We start from the raw sequence: 12,195 nt of genomic DNA on the forward strand, positions 1-12,195 counted from the left end.
GGCATGGCCGGGGCTTGAGGCACCTGGCCCGTGCAGAGTTAGGGCAGCAGGTACCCTTGTTCGGAGGCAGAGCAGGGTGGTGCCTGCTGCGCGCCCGCGGGACGGCCACGACGTCTCAGGCTCTTGCGGCCCGTTCTCTGCCGTCCCCAAGTTGTGCGGCTTGGACTTGTGTTCTGATGTGCAGAATGCCCACCTATGAGTTTGTTGAGAAGCGAGGTGAGGTTGCACGTGGATGGTACACGATCCAGGAAGTGCTTTTTTTGATATCTCCAACCCGTGTGTGTGGAAAACAGAGAAAGTCAGATTTTAGATCTAAGGGAGGACGGAAACAAAGTTAAATGGGGTGTACTGAGGAAAACGGAATGCCACAGAAAGGGTGAAGCTGGTGACCCTGGGCTCTAAAATTGGAGGACACCAGAGCAAAGGGACATTTTGTCATTAAGGCATGGAGTTTCCTACTAGGAAGGAACGGCAGTTGTCCTAAAAGTGAAAGCCAATTGTTCCAACTACATGTGGCACAGAACAGGCTCAACAAATGGTACCCATAAAACCCTATTTTTAGTTTGTTTTGCTGTAGTGGTTTGAGTTGACAAGTTACTTTTAAAATAACTTTTGACCTTTATATACACATATGTTTAGTGAACATAATACTTGGTTCTCTTAATGGAATTACCAGGAAGTGCTTTTCACGTCTTCCAACCTGTATGCGGGGAAAACAGAGAAAGTCAGTTGTTAGAAAAATGGCAGATAGAAAAAAAGATCCTCAACGTGGTGATACAGGGATTGCTGAGTCGTGTCCGACTCTTCGTGACCCCATGAAGTGCAGCCGGCCAGGCTCCTCTGTCCATGGAATTTCCCAGGCAAGAATACTGGAGTGGGTTTCCAGTTCCTTCTCCAGGGGTTCTTATGGACACAGGGATAGAACACATTTTGCCTCCTGCATGGCAGGCGGATTCTTTACCACTGACCACCAGGGAAGCCATGATTCAGGGACAGAAGCAGCAAAAATGATCTAATTCTTAAGAAGGATAGGCAGGGAAATGACTTTTTTGAGAGCCCACCAGAATGACTGTGTGGATATCTCTTACTCCTAATGCAGGAGAGTGTAGTGAGTGGCATGACTGGTACTCCAGACCATTTTGGGTGCTGAGAGCACCCACAGCCAATAAATGAGGGAAGCAGGCTTTTAAAGGTAGGCGTCTAAAAATAAATAAATAAATACAAATAAATAAATAAAGGTAGGGTTCTGGACTTGCCTGGTGGTCCAGTGATTAAAAATCCACCTGCCAATGTAGGAGACTCGGGTTCAATCCCTGGCCCAGGAAGATTCCACGTGCTGCAGAGCATCGAAGTCTGTGAGCCACAATTAAGCCCCTTCGCCACAGCTGCTGAGCCCGAGTTCTAGAGTCCATGCACCCCAACTGGAGAAACCACTGAAATGAGAAACCCACATACCACAACTAGAGAGTAGCCCCTGCTTGTGGCAACTAGAAAAAGTCTGCACACAGCAACAAAGACCCAGCACAGCCAAAAATAAATAAATAAAATCATTTAAAAATAAGACTAGTCTTCTATATAAAACATACTCATTCCAGTATAGGCATTGCTTTTGAAGAGGTCTTAGCTCAAGAATTTATATATAAAGGTAATCTGAATTGTTGCCATAATACATCTTACCAGCCAGATGGAGGTTCCCAACTTTTGTTGGGTGGGAGTGAGATGGAAGGAAGGGGTAGGGTTGTGATTAGGCCTTGGTAAAGGGTGACCAGTGACACTGAGTGCTCCTTCTCTCTGGGATTCTCTTGGTGGCATTTTGCTATTCCCTGAAGCAACATGATGAGATTTCCAGATTAACTGAAGTATATGTTATCCTAATAGGGCTTGCTTTAAAGGAAGGCATCCTGAAAATGGGTATACATGGAAATAGAGGACCATTTAGTTAATCATTTTTCTTTGCAACATTTGGAGATTCTTTGGGATCATATATTTTATTCCAGTTCAGTTCAGTTGCTCAGTTGTGTCCAACTCTTTGCAACCCCATGGACTGCAGCATGCCCGGCTTCCCTGTCCATTACCAACTCCTGGAGCTTACTCAAACTCATGTCCATCAAGTTGGTGATGCCATCCAACCATCTCATCCTCTGTTGTCCCCTTCTCCTCCTGCCTTCAATCTCTCCCAGCATCAGGGTCTTTTCCAATAAGTCAGTTCTTCGCATCAGGTGGCCAGAGTTTCAGCTTCAGCATCAGTCCTTCCAATGAATATTCAGGACTGATATACTTTACGGTGGACTGGTTGGATCTCCTTGCAGTTCAAGGGACTCTCAACAGTCTTCAACACCCCAGTTCAAAAGCACCAATTCTTTGGCGCTCAGCTTTCTTTATGGTTCCACTCTCACATCCATACATGACTACTGGAAAAACTGTAGCTTTGACTAGACAGATCTTTGTTGGCAGAATAATGTCTCTGCTTTTTAATATGCTGTCAGGTTGATCATAGCTTTTCTTCAGGGAGCAAGTGACTTTTTATTTCATGGCTGCAATCACCATCTACAGTGATTTTGGAGCCCCCCAAAATAAAGTCTCACTGTTTCCATTGTTTCCCCATCTATTTGCCATGAAGTGATGGGACTGGATGCCCTGATCTTAGTTTCCTGAATGTTGAGTTTTAAGCCAACTTTTTCACTCTCCTCTTTCACTTTCATCAAGAGGCTCTTTAGTTCTTTGCTTTCTGCCATAAGGGTGGTATCATATGCGTATCTGAGGTTATTGATATTTCTCCCAGCAGTCTTGATTCCAGCTTGTGCTTCATCCAGCCCAGCATTTTGCATGATGTACTCTGCATGTAAGTTAAATAAGCAGGGTGACAGTATACAGCCTTGACCTATTCCTTTTCCTATTTGGAACCAGTCTGTTGTTCCATGTCCAGTTCTAACTGTTGCTTCTTGACCTGTATACAAATTTCTCAGGAGGCAGGTCAGGTGGTCTGGTATTCCCATCTCTTGAAGAATTTTCCACAGTTTGTTGTGATTCACACAGTCAAAGGCTTTGGCGTTGTCAATGAAGCAGAAGTAGATGTTTTACTGGAACTTTCTTGCTTTTTTTGATGATCCAATGGATGCTGGCAATTTGATTTCTGGTTCCTCTGCCTTTTCTAAATCCAGCTTGAACATCTGGAAGTTCACAGTTCATGTATTGTTGAAGCCTGGCTTGGAGAATTTTGAGCATTACTTTGCTGGCGTGTGAGTACAATTGTGCAGTAGTTTGAACATTCTCTGGCATTGCCTTTCTTTGGGATTGGAATGAAAACACCTTTTCCAGTCCTGTGGCCACTGCCGAGTTTTCCAAATCTGCTGGCATGTTGAGTGCAGCACTTTAACAGCATCATCTTTATTTCAGTATATTAATTAATAGGGTGGGTGAGGGTTTTTATTGTAAAAAACACAGACTCTGGGGAAGAAAAAAAAACATTTAAACTATTGGCAAGGATCTTTGTTTTGATTTTTTTCTGTGTTGTAGATGGATTAGGGATCTAAGATCATGGCATCTGGTCCCATCACTTCATGGGAAATAGATGGGGAAACAGTGGAAAAAATGTCAGGCTTTATTTTTGTGGGCTCCAAAATCACTGCAGATGGTGATTGCAGCCATGAAATTAAAAGACGCTTATTCCTTGGAAGAAAAGTTATGACCAACCTAGATAGCATATTCAAAAGCAGAGACATTATTCTGCCAACAAAGGTCCATCTAGTCAAGGCTATGGTTTTTCCAGTAGTCATGTATGGATGTGAGAGTTGGACTATAAAGAAAGCTGAGCGCCGAAGAATTGATGCTTTTGAACCGTGGTGTTGGAGAAGACTCTTTGAGAGTCCCTTGGACTGCAAGGAGATCCATCCAGTCCATTCTAAAGGAGATCAGCCCTGGGTGTTCATTGGAAGGACTGATGCTAAAGCTGAAACTCCAATACTTTGGCCACCTCATGTGAAGAGTTGACTCATTGGAAAAGACTCTGATGCTGGGAGGGATTGAGGGCAGGAGGAGAAGGGGACGACAGAGGATGAGATGGTTGGATGGCATCACTGACTTGATGGACATGAGTTTGAGTAAACTCCAGGAGTTGGTGATGGACAGGGAGGCCTGGCATGGTGCAATTCATGGAATCGCAAAGAGTCGGATATGACTGAGTGACTGAACTGAACTGAACTGAATGTGTGGCATATACCATGCCATGTAGTCAAAAAGAAAGTACGTTTTTAGTTCTGTTTGTACAGATGAAGAAATTGATACTTGGGGAAGTTAAATAGTGTGTCTAAAATAGGAAGATCTAAGTGAAGATGGAAACAGAGTTAAATGGGGAGTTCTGGGGGATGTGGAATGCCACAGGAAGGGGGAAGCAGGTAACCCTGGGATGCTGGAGGACACTGGAGCAAAGGGCCGTTTTGTCATTAAGGTGTGGAGTTTCCTACTAGAAAGGAAGAGCAGTTGTCCTAAAGGTGAAAACCTGTTGTTCTAACTACATGTCCTGGACTGAGGTCAGCACTGCTGGACTGAGGTCCTTTAGGTTTTGAAGCCCAGGTTTGGAATTTCCTTCCCTGAAATAATGGATTCTTCATGTGCTTTGCTTTGAGAGAACCTGATGCTGTGTACAGAATCCAGGAAGTAAATATGTGATCACCTGACATCCTCCAAGACGCTTGGTTCTATGCTGTTGCTGTTTAGTTGCTAAGTTGTGTCGGACTCTTTGAGACCCCGTGGACTATAGTTTGTCAGATAGACAGGTCTATTTCATGATTCTTTTAGCTGATACATTCCTATAGTATTATCTAGAAATACTTTTTTATTCTGTAACTTCCCTGGTGGTCCAGTGGCTGACTCTGTACTTCCAGTGCAGGGGGCCCAGGTTCAATCCCTGGTTGGAACTAGATCTCACATGCTGCAACTAACTTCTCACACTGCAACTAAGAATTCTGCTTGCAGCAATGGAAGACCGAAGGTCCTGCAAGCTGCAACTAAGACCCAGTGCAGCCAAATAAATAAAAATAAATAAATGCTTTAAAAGTATTTTTTATTCAGATTTACAACTATATGTTTGCATTAGGGAGCTATATTTGTGCCTGAGTCTAGAGCATGGAATGTGTCTTCCCTACCACATACACTCCTCTTTTTCTCCATTTTCTAAGAAAATAATATTTAATAGTCACCGAGAGTCTTAGCACTATGCTAAGCAGTTATTGGATTATTCAGTCCCTACAATAATCCTGTAAAGTAGGAGTATTTATCTTCATTTATAGTGGAAGAAGTGAACTCAGGGATGGGAAGAAATTTATCCCTGAGATAGTAAGGGCAGAGTCAGTTTCATGTCACTCCAAAAGCTAGTGCTTATCTGTATATTTCATTCATCCCTTCATTCACAGATCTTTAAGGAACAGCTGGTTTGTACCAGCAGTTGCTATATATTGGGGATACACCGATGGCCAAAGCAGACACAGCCCCTGTCCTCAAGTAGCAACTTGGGTTGAAGTAGCAAGTCATCAGCAATCAGTCTAGCATGGGAGACAGAACGCAAGTAGAAAATGACCAACTAAATATTGACACTAGTGGTGGTACCCACCGTGGAGACAGTAGAGGGGGCTGTGAGGATATATAATGGGGCCACTGGCAGCAGCTAAGGTGAGGAAGGACAGGGTCAGCTTTCCTGAGCAGGTAGTATTCAGCTGAGACCTTAAGGACAGACTTGGAGTTCAGCTGAGCAAAGAGTGAAGAGAAGGAGGACTCACGTGAGACCCCAAGGGTCGGAGGGGCCGTGTCTGGTCCTTATGGGCCAGCGGTAGAGAGTGCTTCCAAGGCAGACGCAGACACAGCTTGGAACTCATTTGAGCAATGCTGCACCCCAGGGTGTATTTGCTTCCCTGGTAGCTCAGTTGGTAAAGAATCTGCCTGCAATGCAGGAGACCCTGGTTCGATTCCTGGGTTGGGAAGATCCACTGGAGAAGGGATAGGCTACCCACTCCAGTATTCTTGGGCTTCCCTTGTGGCTCAGCTGGTAAAGAATCCACCTGCAATGTGGGAGACCTGGGTTCGATTCCTGGGTTGGAAAGATCTGTTGGAGAAGGGAAAGGCTACCCACTCTAGTATTCTGGCCTGGAGTGGACTGTATAGTCCATGGGGTTGCAAAGAGTTGGACACGACTGAGCAACTTTCACTTTCATATAATCAACTCCACAGACTGTGTCAGTATTCCAGCTCCTGGTCTCCTCCTTCAGACATGGTTAGGCCTCTGGTTGCCTTGGCTGGGATGGGTGTCTGGAGGAGCAGAGACCTCAGTGTCGGTAACTTGTGTGGCAAAACTGAATAAACAGGTGTTGCCAGTGTTGTATTTCATCCTGTTTATCTCTGGTTTGCAAAATTATTTAACATTTTTTAGTCTCATGATGGTCCAAGTCCTATGTTAGCTACCTAGGCTACAAACATATATTTATTTGCCTTTCATTTAAGATGCTACAGTTGTTCTATCAATATTATTCTTCAGATGTGTTTATTTGCCATCTGCTGTGTGCTGGGCATTGTGCTAGGGACATAGCATGAGCAAACAGACATGGTCTCTGTCCTCCTGGAGTTTAAGGTCCCATTTGGGGCTGGAGGACAGAGAGGGAGAGGGAGTGAGTCAGGGAGATGGGGCTGGACAGGTAGGCAGGGGTCAGACCTTGCAGGCCTCACAGGTCATGAGAGTTGTTCAGGGCTTCTGCTCTGAATGGTGGGAGGCCATTGAAGGATCTCAATCAGGAGAATAGAACCAGCAGGTGTATTTATGAAAGATCACTCTAGCTCCTTCTTTGGTGGAGGTGGAAGTCATGGGTGTGAGAGCTATTTAAAAGGTAGGATCAGTGGTAATACGTTCATTCTGGGCTGAGACAGAAGAGGGAAGTTCAGGGCTGATTTGTTTTCTGACCTGTGTGCCTGAGATCAGAACCCAGAGGAAGGACATAAGTTCAGTTGTGAGTAAGATGTCTTTGCAGTAATCTAGGTGGGGTGTCACACAGCACGTGGAATCTTAGCTCCCCAGCCAGGGATGGAACCTCTACCCGCTGCAGTGGAAACATGAAGTCGTAAGCCCTGGGCCGCCAGGGAAGTAAGTCCCCACCTTTTCCTTATTGAGAGAGCTGTCAGAGTGGGACCAATGAAGTGGTCTAATGACAATACAGTTTTGCTACGTTTATGCTGAGGAAAGATAAAAATAATATCTCCTGCCACCCTGGAAAATACTGTCCACAAATGTGGAGAAGGAAGTATTAGACAGGCAGTAACCAAAAGTGGGATACAATAAAGGTAGTCTGCTGATGAGACTACAAAACAGAGACACCCTTACCATTTGTAGACCATTGCATACATAGTCTCAAGATTAATGATAGTTTGTCTCCTTGTAAAAAGATGAGACAGCACCATTTTCTGTATGTGCTTTCATTCTAAATTCACCTGGTGATTGGGGTGGCCATCTGTGCTATTTTTCTGAAGGAGAAATAAAACATCCTTAATTTCTTACTCATTTATTTGTTTGGCTGCACTGGGTCTCCATTGCTGTGCGTGCACTTTCTTTAGTTGTGGTGAGCGGGAGCTGCTCTCCAGCTGTGTTACACTGGCTGCAGTAGTTGGGGCTCGTGGGCTCTAGAGCACAGGATTAGCAGCTGTGGTGCACGGGCTCAGTTGCTCCATGGCATCTTGGAATCTTCCCAAACCAGGGATCAAACCCATGTCTCCTACACTGGCAGGCGGATTCTCAGCCACTGGACCATCAGGGAAGTTCATTTCTGGAAGAGGCTGAAACTGGTTAGGTGAAGTTTGGTCACATGGACCTCAGTATCAGTGACTCCATTTAACACCAGTCTCAAAGCACAAGACCTTTGGTAGGTAATGTTATGATTTTATGCAGAAATAAACCCTCCGTTTGTCTGCTCTGGAAGCTTGTAAATATGGGGATGGAAAGTGATATTGAATGGCCTGTAAATTCTGCTCGGAAGCTAAGGAAATTCAATGGCCTCTCTTTTAGATTCTACCTGAGCTGTCCCTCCCGTCTTCTGAAGTTCAGGGTAACCTGAGACTTGGCTCCTAAACTGCTTACTGGAGGTTCAGATCTGTTGATGGCAGCTGAAGTGATTGAGTATTGCTTGCCAGTAGTTTGAATTCATTTGCTGTAATCAGCTCTTTTTTTTTTTTTTTTTTGGCTGTGCCATGTTCCAGTTCTCTCATCAGGGATTGAACCTGCACCCCTGCAGTGGAAGTGCAGAGTCCCAACCACTGGACCGCCAGGAAAGTCCTCAATAAGTAATTTCTTAAATTATGGTAATTTTTTTCAGTGTTGCTCAAATGGTTACTCTTCAAAAAGTTTACTTAGAATTTTTTTTTTAAATACAACTTTGTAGGAAAATGTCTGTTATATTCATTGGTGTGTTGCATGTTGTAGAATATTGTATTGTGTAGAAGGGTCTCGATTAATGAAAAAAGAGAAGGTTGATTTATTGTTCATTGGTGAATGAAAAGAGATAAAGAAATTTTAACTACAGTTGACCCTTGAATAACATGGGTTTGAACTACAAAATCCGTAGATTTAGAATAGGCAGGTTATTAAACAAACAAACAAACAAACAAAAAAACCCCACCAGTAGCTATACCAGTCTCCAACAGGGAAAATCAGAATCTAGAGTTGCTGCAGTGTAGTGTCAGAATGACACTGATGTAGTCGTGTCAGGTGTAGTATCAGGTGTTCAAAAAAAAGTTATAAGACATGAAAAAACAAGAAAGTATGACTTGAACTCAGAGGGTAAAAGCATTCCATGGAAGCTGACCCTCAGTTCAGTTCAGTCGCTCAGTCATGTCCGACTCTCTGCGACCCCATGAATCGCAGCACGCCAGGCCTCCCTGTCCATCACCATCTCCCGGAGTTCACTCAGACTCATGTCCATCGAGTCAGTGATACCATCCAGCCATCTCATCCTCTGTTGCTCCTTCTCCTCCTGCCCACAATCCCTCCCAGCATCAGAGTCTTTTCTAATGAGTCAACTCTTCACATGAGGTGGCCAAAGTACTGGACTTTCAGCTTTAGCATCATTCCTTCCAAAGAAATCCCAGGGCTGATCTCCTTCAGAATGGACTGGTTGGATTTCCTTGCAGTCCAAGGGACTCTCAAGAGTCTTCTCTAACACCACAGTTCAAAAACATCAATTCTTCGGTGCTCAGCTTTCTTCACAGTCCAGCTCTCACATCCATACATGACTACTGGAAAAACCATAGCCTTGACTAGACGGACATTTGTTGGCAGAGTAATGTCTCTGCTTTTGAATATGCTATCTAGGTTGCTCATAACTTTTTTTCCAAGGAGTAAGCGTCTTTTAATTTCATGGCTGCAGTCACCATCTGTAGTGATTTTGGAGCCCAAAAAAAATAGTCTGACACTGTTTCCACTGTTTCCCCATCTATTTCCCATGAAGTGATGGGACCGGATGCCATGATCTTTGTTTTCTGAATGTTGAGCTATAAGCCAACTTTTTCACTCTCCTCTTTCACTTTCATCAAGAGGCTTTTTAGTTCCTCTTCACTTTCTGCCATAAGGGTGGTGTCATCTGCATATCTGAGGTTATTGATATTTCTCCTGGCAATCTTGATTCCAGCTTGTGTTTCTTCCAGTCCAGCGTTTCTCATGATGTACTCTGCATAGAAGTTAAATAAGCAGGGTGACAATATACAGCCTTGACGTACTCCTTTTCCTATTTGGAACCAGTCTGTTTTTCCATGTCCAGTTCTAACTGTTGCTTCCTGACCTGCATACAGATTTCTCAAGAGGCAGGTCAGGTGGTCTGGTATTCCCATCTCTCTCAGAATCTTCCACAGTTTATTGTGATCCACACAGTCAAAAGCTTTGGCATAGTCAATAAAGCAGAAATAGATGTTTTTCTGGAACTCTCTTGCTTTTTCGATGATCCAGTGGATGATGGCAATTTGATCTCTGGTTCCTCTGCCTTTTCTAAAACCAGCTTGAACATCAGGAAGTTCATGGTTCACGTATTGCTGAAGCCTGGCTTGGAGAATTTTGAGCATTACTTTACTAGCATGTGAGATGAGTGCAATTGTGTGGTAGTTTGAGCATTCTTTGGCATTGCCTTTCTTTGGGATTGGAATGAAAACTGACCTTTTCCAGTCCTGTGGCCACTGCTGAGTTTTCCAAATTTGCTGGCATACCGAGTGTGGTACTTTTACAGCATCATCTTTTAGGATTTGAAATAGCTCCACTGGAATTCCATCCCCTCCACTAGCTTTGTTCATAGTGATGCTTTCTAAGGCCCACTTGACTTCACATTCCAGGATGTCTGGCTCTAGATGAGTGATCACACCATCATGATTATCTGGGTCATGAAGATCTTTTTTGTACCATTCTTCTGTGTATTCTTGCCACCTCTTCTTAATATCTTCTGCTTGTTAGGTCCATACCATTTCTGTCCTTTATCGAGCCCATCTTTGCATGAAATGTTCCCTTGGTATCTCTAATTTTCTTGAAGAGATCTCTAGTCTTTCCCATTCTGTTGTCTTCCTCTATTTCTTTGCATTGATTGCTGAAGAAAGTTTTCTTATCTCTTCTTGCTGTTCTTTGGAACTCTGCATTCAGATGCTTATATCTTTCCTTTTCTCCTTTGCTTTTCACGTTGGCCCAAATGTTGGACTTAGAGAACAGAGACTCCAAAACAGCTCTTATAAATATGTTCAGATAACTAAAGGAAACCGGGTTTAAAGAGTTAAAGGGAAATATGATGACATTGATCCTACAAATTGATCCTATAAATACATAATCTGAATAAAGAGAACATATAAAAGAGAACCAGGTACCAACTCTGGAACTGAAGGGCACAGTAACTGAAATGAAGAACGGTTTGGAGGGACTCAGTAGCAGATTTGAGGTGGCAGTCAAACTTGAGAAAGATCAGTAGAAATCACCCAATCTAAAGAGCAGAGCAAAGGTGGAAGGCAAATTAAGAGAGCTGCAGATGTCCACAGGATATCAAGGGTACCAACCTTTGGAAGTCCCAGAAGAAGAGGAGAGAGAGAATGGGGTAGGAAAAAAGTATTTAAAGAAATAATGTCCTGATATCTCCAAATCTGATGAAAAATGTTATATTAGTTTCCTATTGTTGCTGTAATAAGTTACCACAAACACAGTAGCTTAAAACCCCACAAAGCTATTATATTATGGTCTTGGTGGTCAGAAGTCCTAAAATCAAGGTGTCAGCAGGCCATGTTCCTTCTGTAGGCTCTGAAAGACAGTCTGTCCACTTGCCTCCCCCTGTCTCCAGGCCACCGGCATCCGTTGGCCCAGGGCCTCCTCACATCACTTCAACCTCTTGTTGCTCAGCATTTGTCATATCTAGTCTATGACTCAACCCTCCTCCCTCCCTGTGTGAGGACCCCTGTAATTATACTGGGCCAGATATATTCAGGATAATCTCCCCATCTCAAGGTCCTTAATTTCACTATATCTGAAAGTCCCTTTCACCGCATCAGTTTGATAACATACTCATTGTTTCTGGAGGTCCACATATGGAATCCCCCCATCTTTGGGGTGTATTATTCAGGTTGCTGTATACATTAATATACATATCCAAGAAGCCCACGTTAAATATAAAGACACATATAGATGGAGAGTGAAGGGAGAGAGCCATGCCAGCACTAATGAAATAGGAGTAGCTATATTAATTTTAGAGAAGACTTCTGAGTAAGGACAGTGATCAGGAATAAAGAAGGACATGGCATAATGATAAAGGGGTCACTACTCCAAGATGACATGACATTCATCAATGTGTGTGTACCTAACATCAAAGTGTCAAGCTACACGAGGCAAAAACCGATAGGACTCCAAAGAGAAATAAATGAATTAGTGTCACTGGAGACCTCAGTACGACTTATCAGAAACAGACAGATCTAGCAGGCAGTAAAGCAGTAAGGACTTCTTCGAACTCAGTAGTACCATCAGTCACCTGAGTATCACTGACATCTGTGGTCTGCTTCATCCCACAAAAGTACATCACATATTCTTCTGAAGCTGGACCATGTTCTGGGCCATAAAGACACACCTTAACAGATTTAAAAGAATAGAAAACATACTGCTCTGAGACCACAATGGGACTAAAGTAGAAATCAGTAACAGAAAGCTGGAAA

At 43.5% G+C, this 12,195-nt stretch overlaps 1 protein-coding gene across 14 annotated transcripts in view; it reads left to right on the top strand.

Moving 5' to 3' along the window:
* DHRS7B (dehydrogenase/reductase 7B) overlaps nucleotides 1-12,195 on the top strand; it is a 43,871-nt gene that overhangs the window by 922 nt on the left and 30,754 nt on the right. For 3 of the 14 annotated variants that reach the window (XM_069543081.1, XM_069543084.1, XM_069543079.1), the window contains exon 2: nucleotides 8,233-8,334. The exons of 6 other annotated variants lie outside the window; for them this stretch is intronic. The gene's annotated coding sequence lies outside the window, so the exon portion shown is untranslated. Of the gene's footprint in view, nucleotides 1-7,763; nucleotides 7,899-8,232; nucleotides 8,335-12,195 lie in introns of all 14 variants that reach the window. 5 more of the 14 variants (XM_069543085.1, XM_069543082.1, XM_069543080.1 and 2 more) reach the window with 3 other exon arrangements.

This window comes from Ovis canadensis, chromosome 11, assembly GCF_042477335.2.
Source record: "Ovis canadensis isolate MfBH-ARS-UI-01 breed Bighorn chromosome 11, ARS-UI_OviCan_v2, whole genome shotgun sequence".
Lineage (NCBI taxonomy): Eukaryota > Metazoa > Chordata > Mammalia > Artiodactyla > Bovidae > Ovis > Ovis canadensis.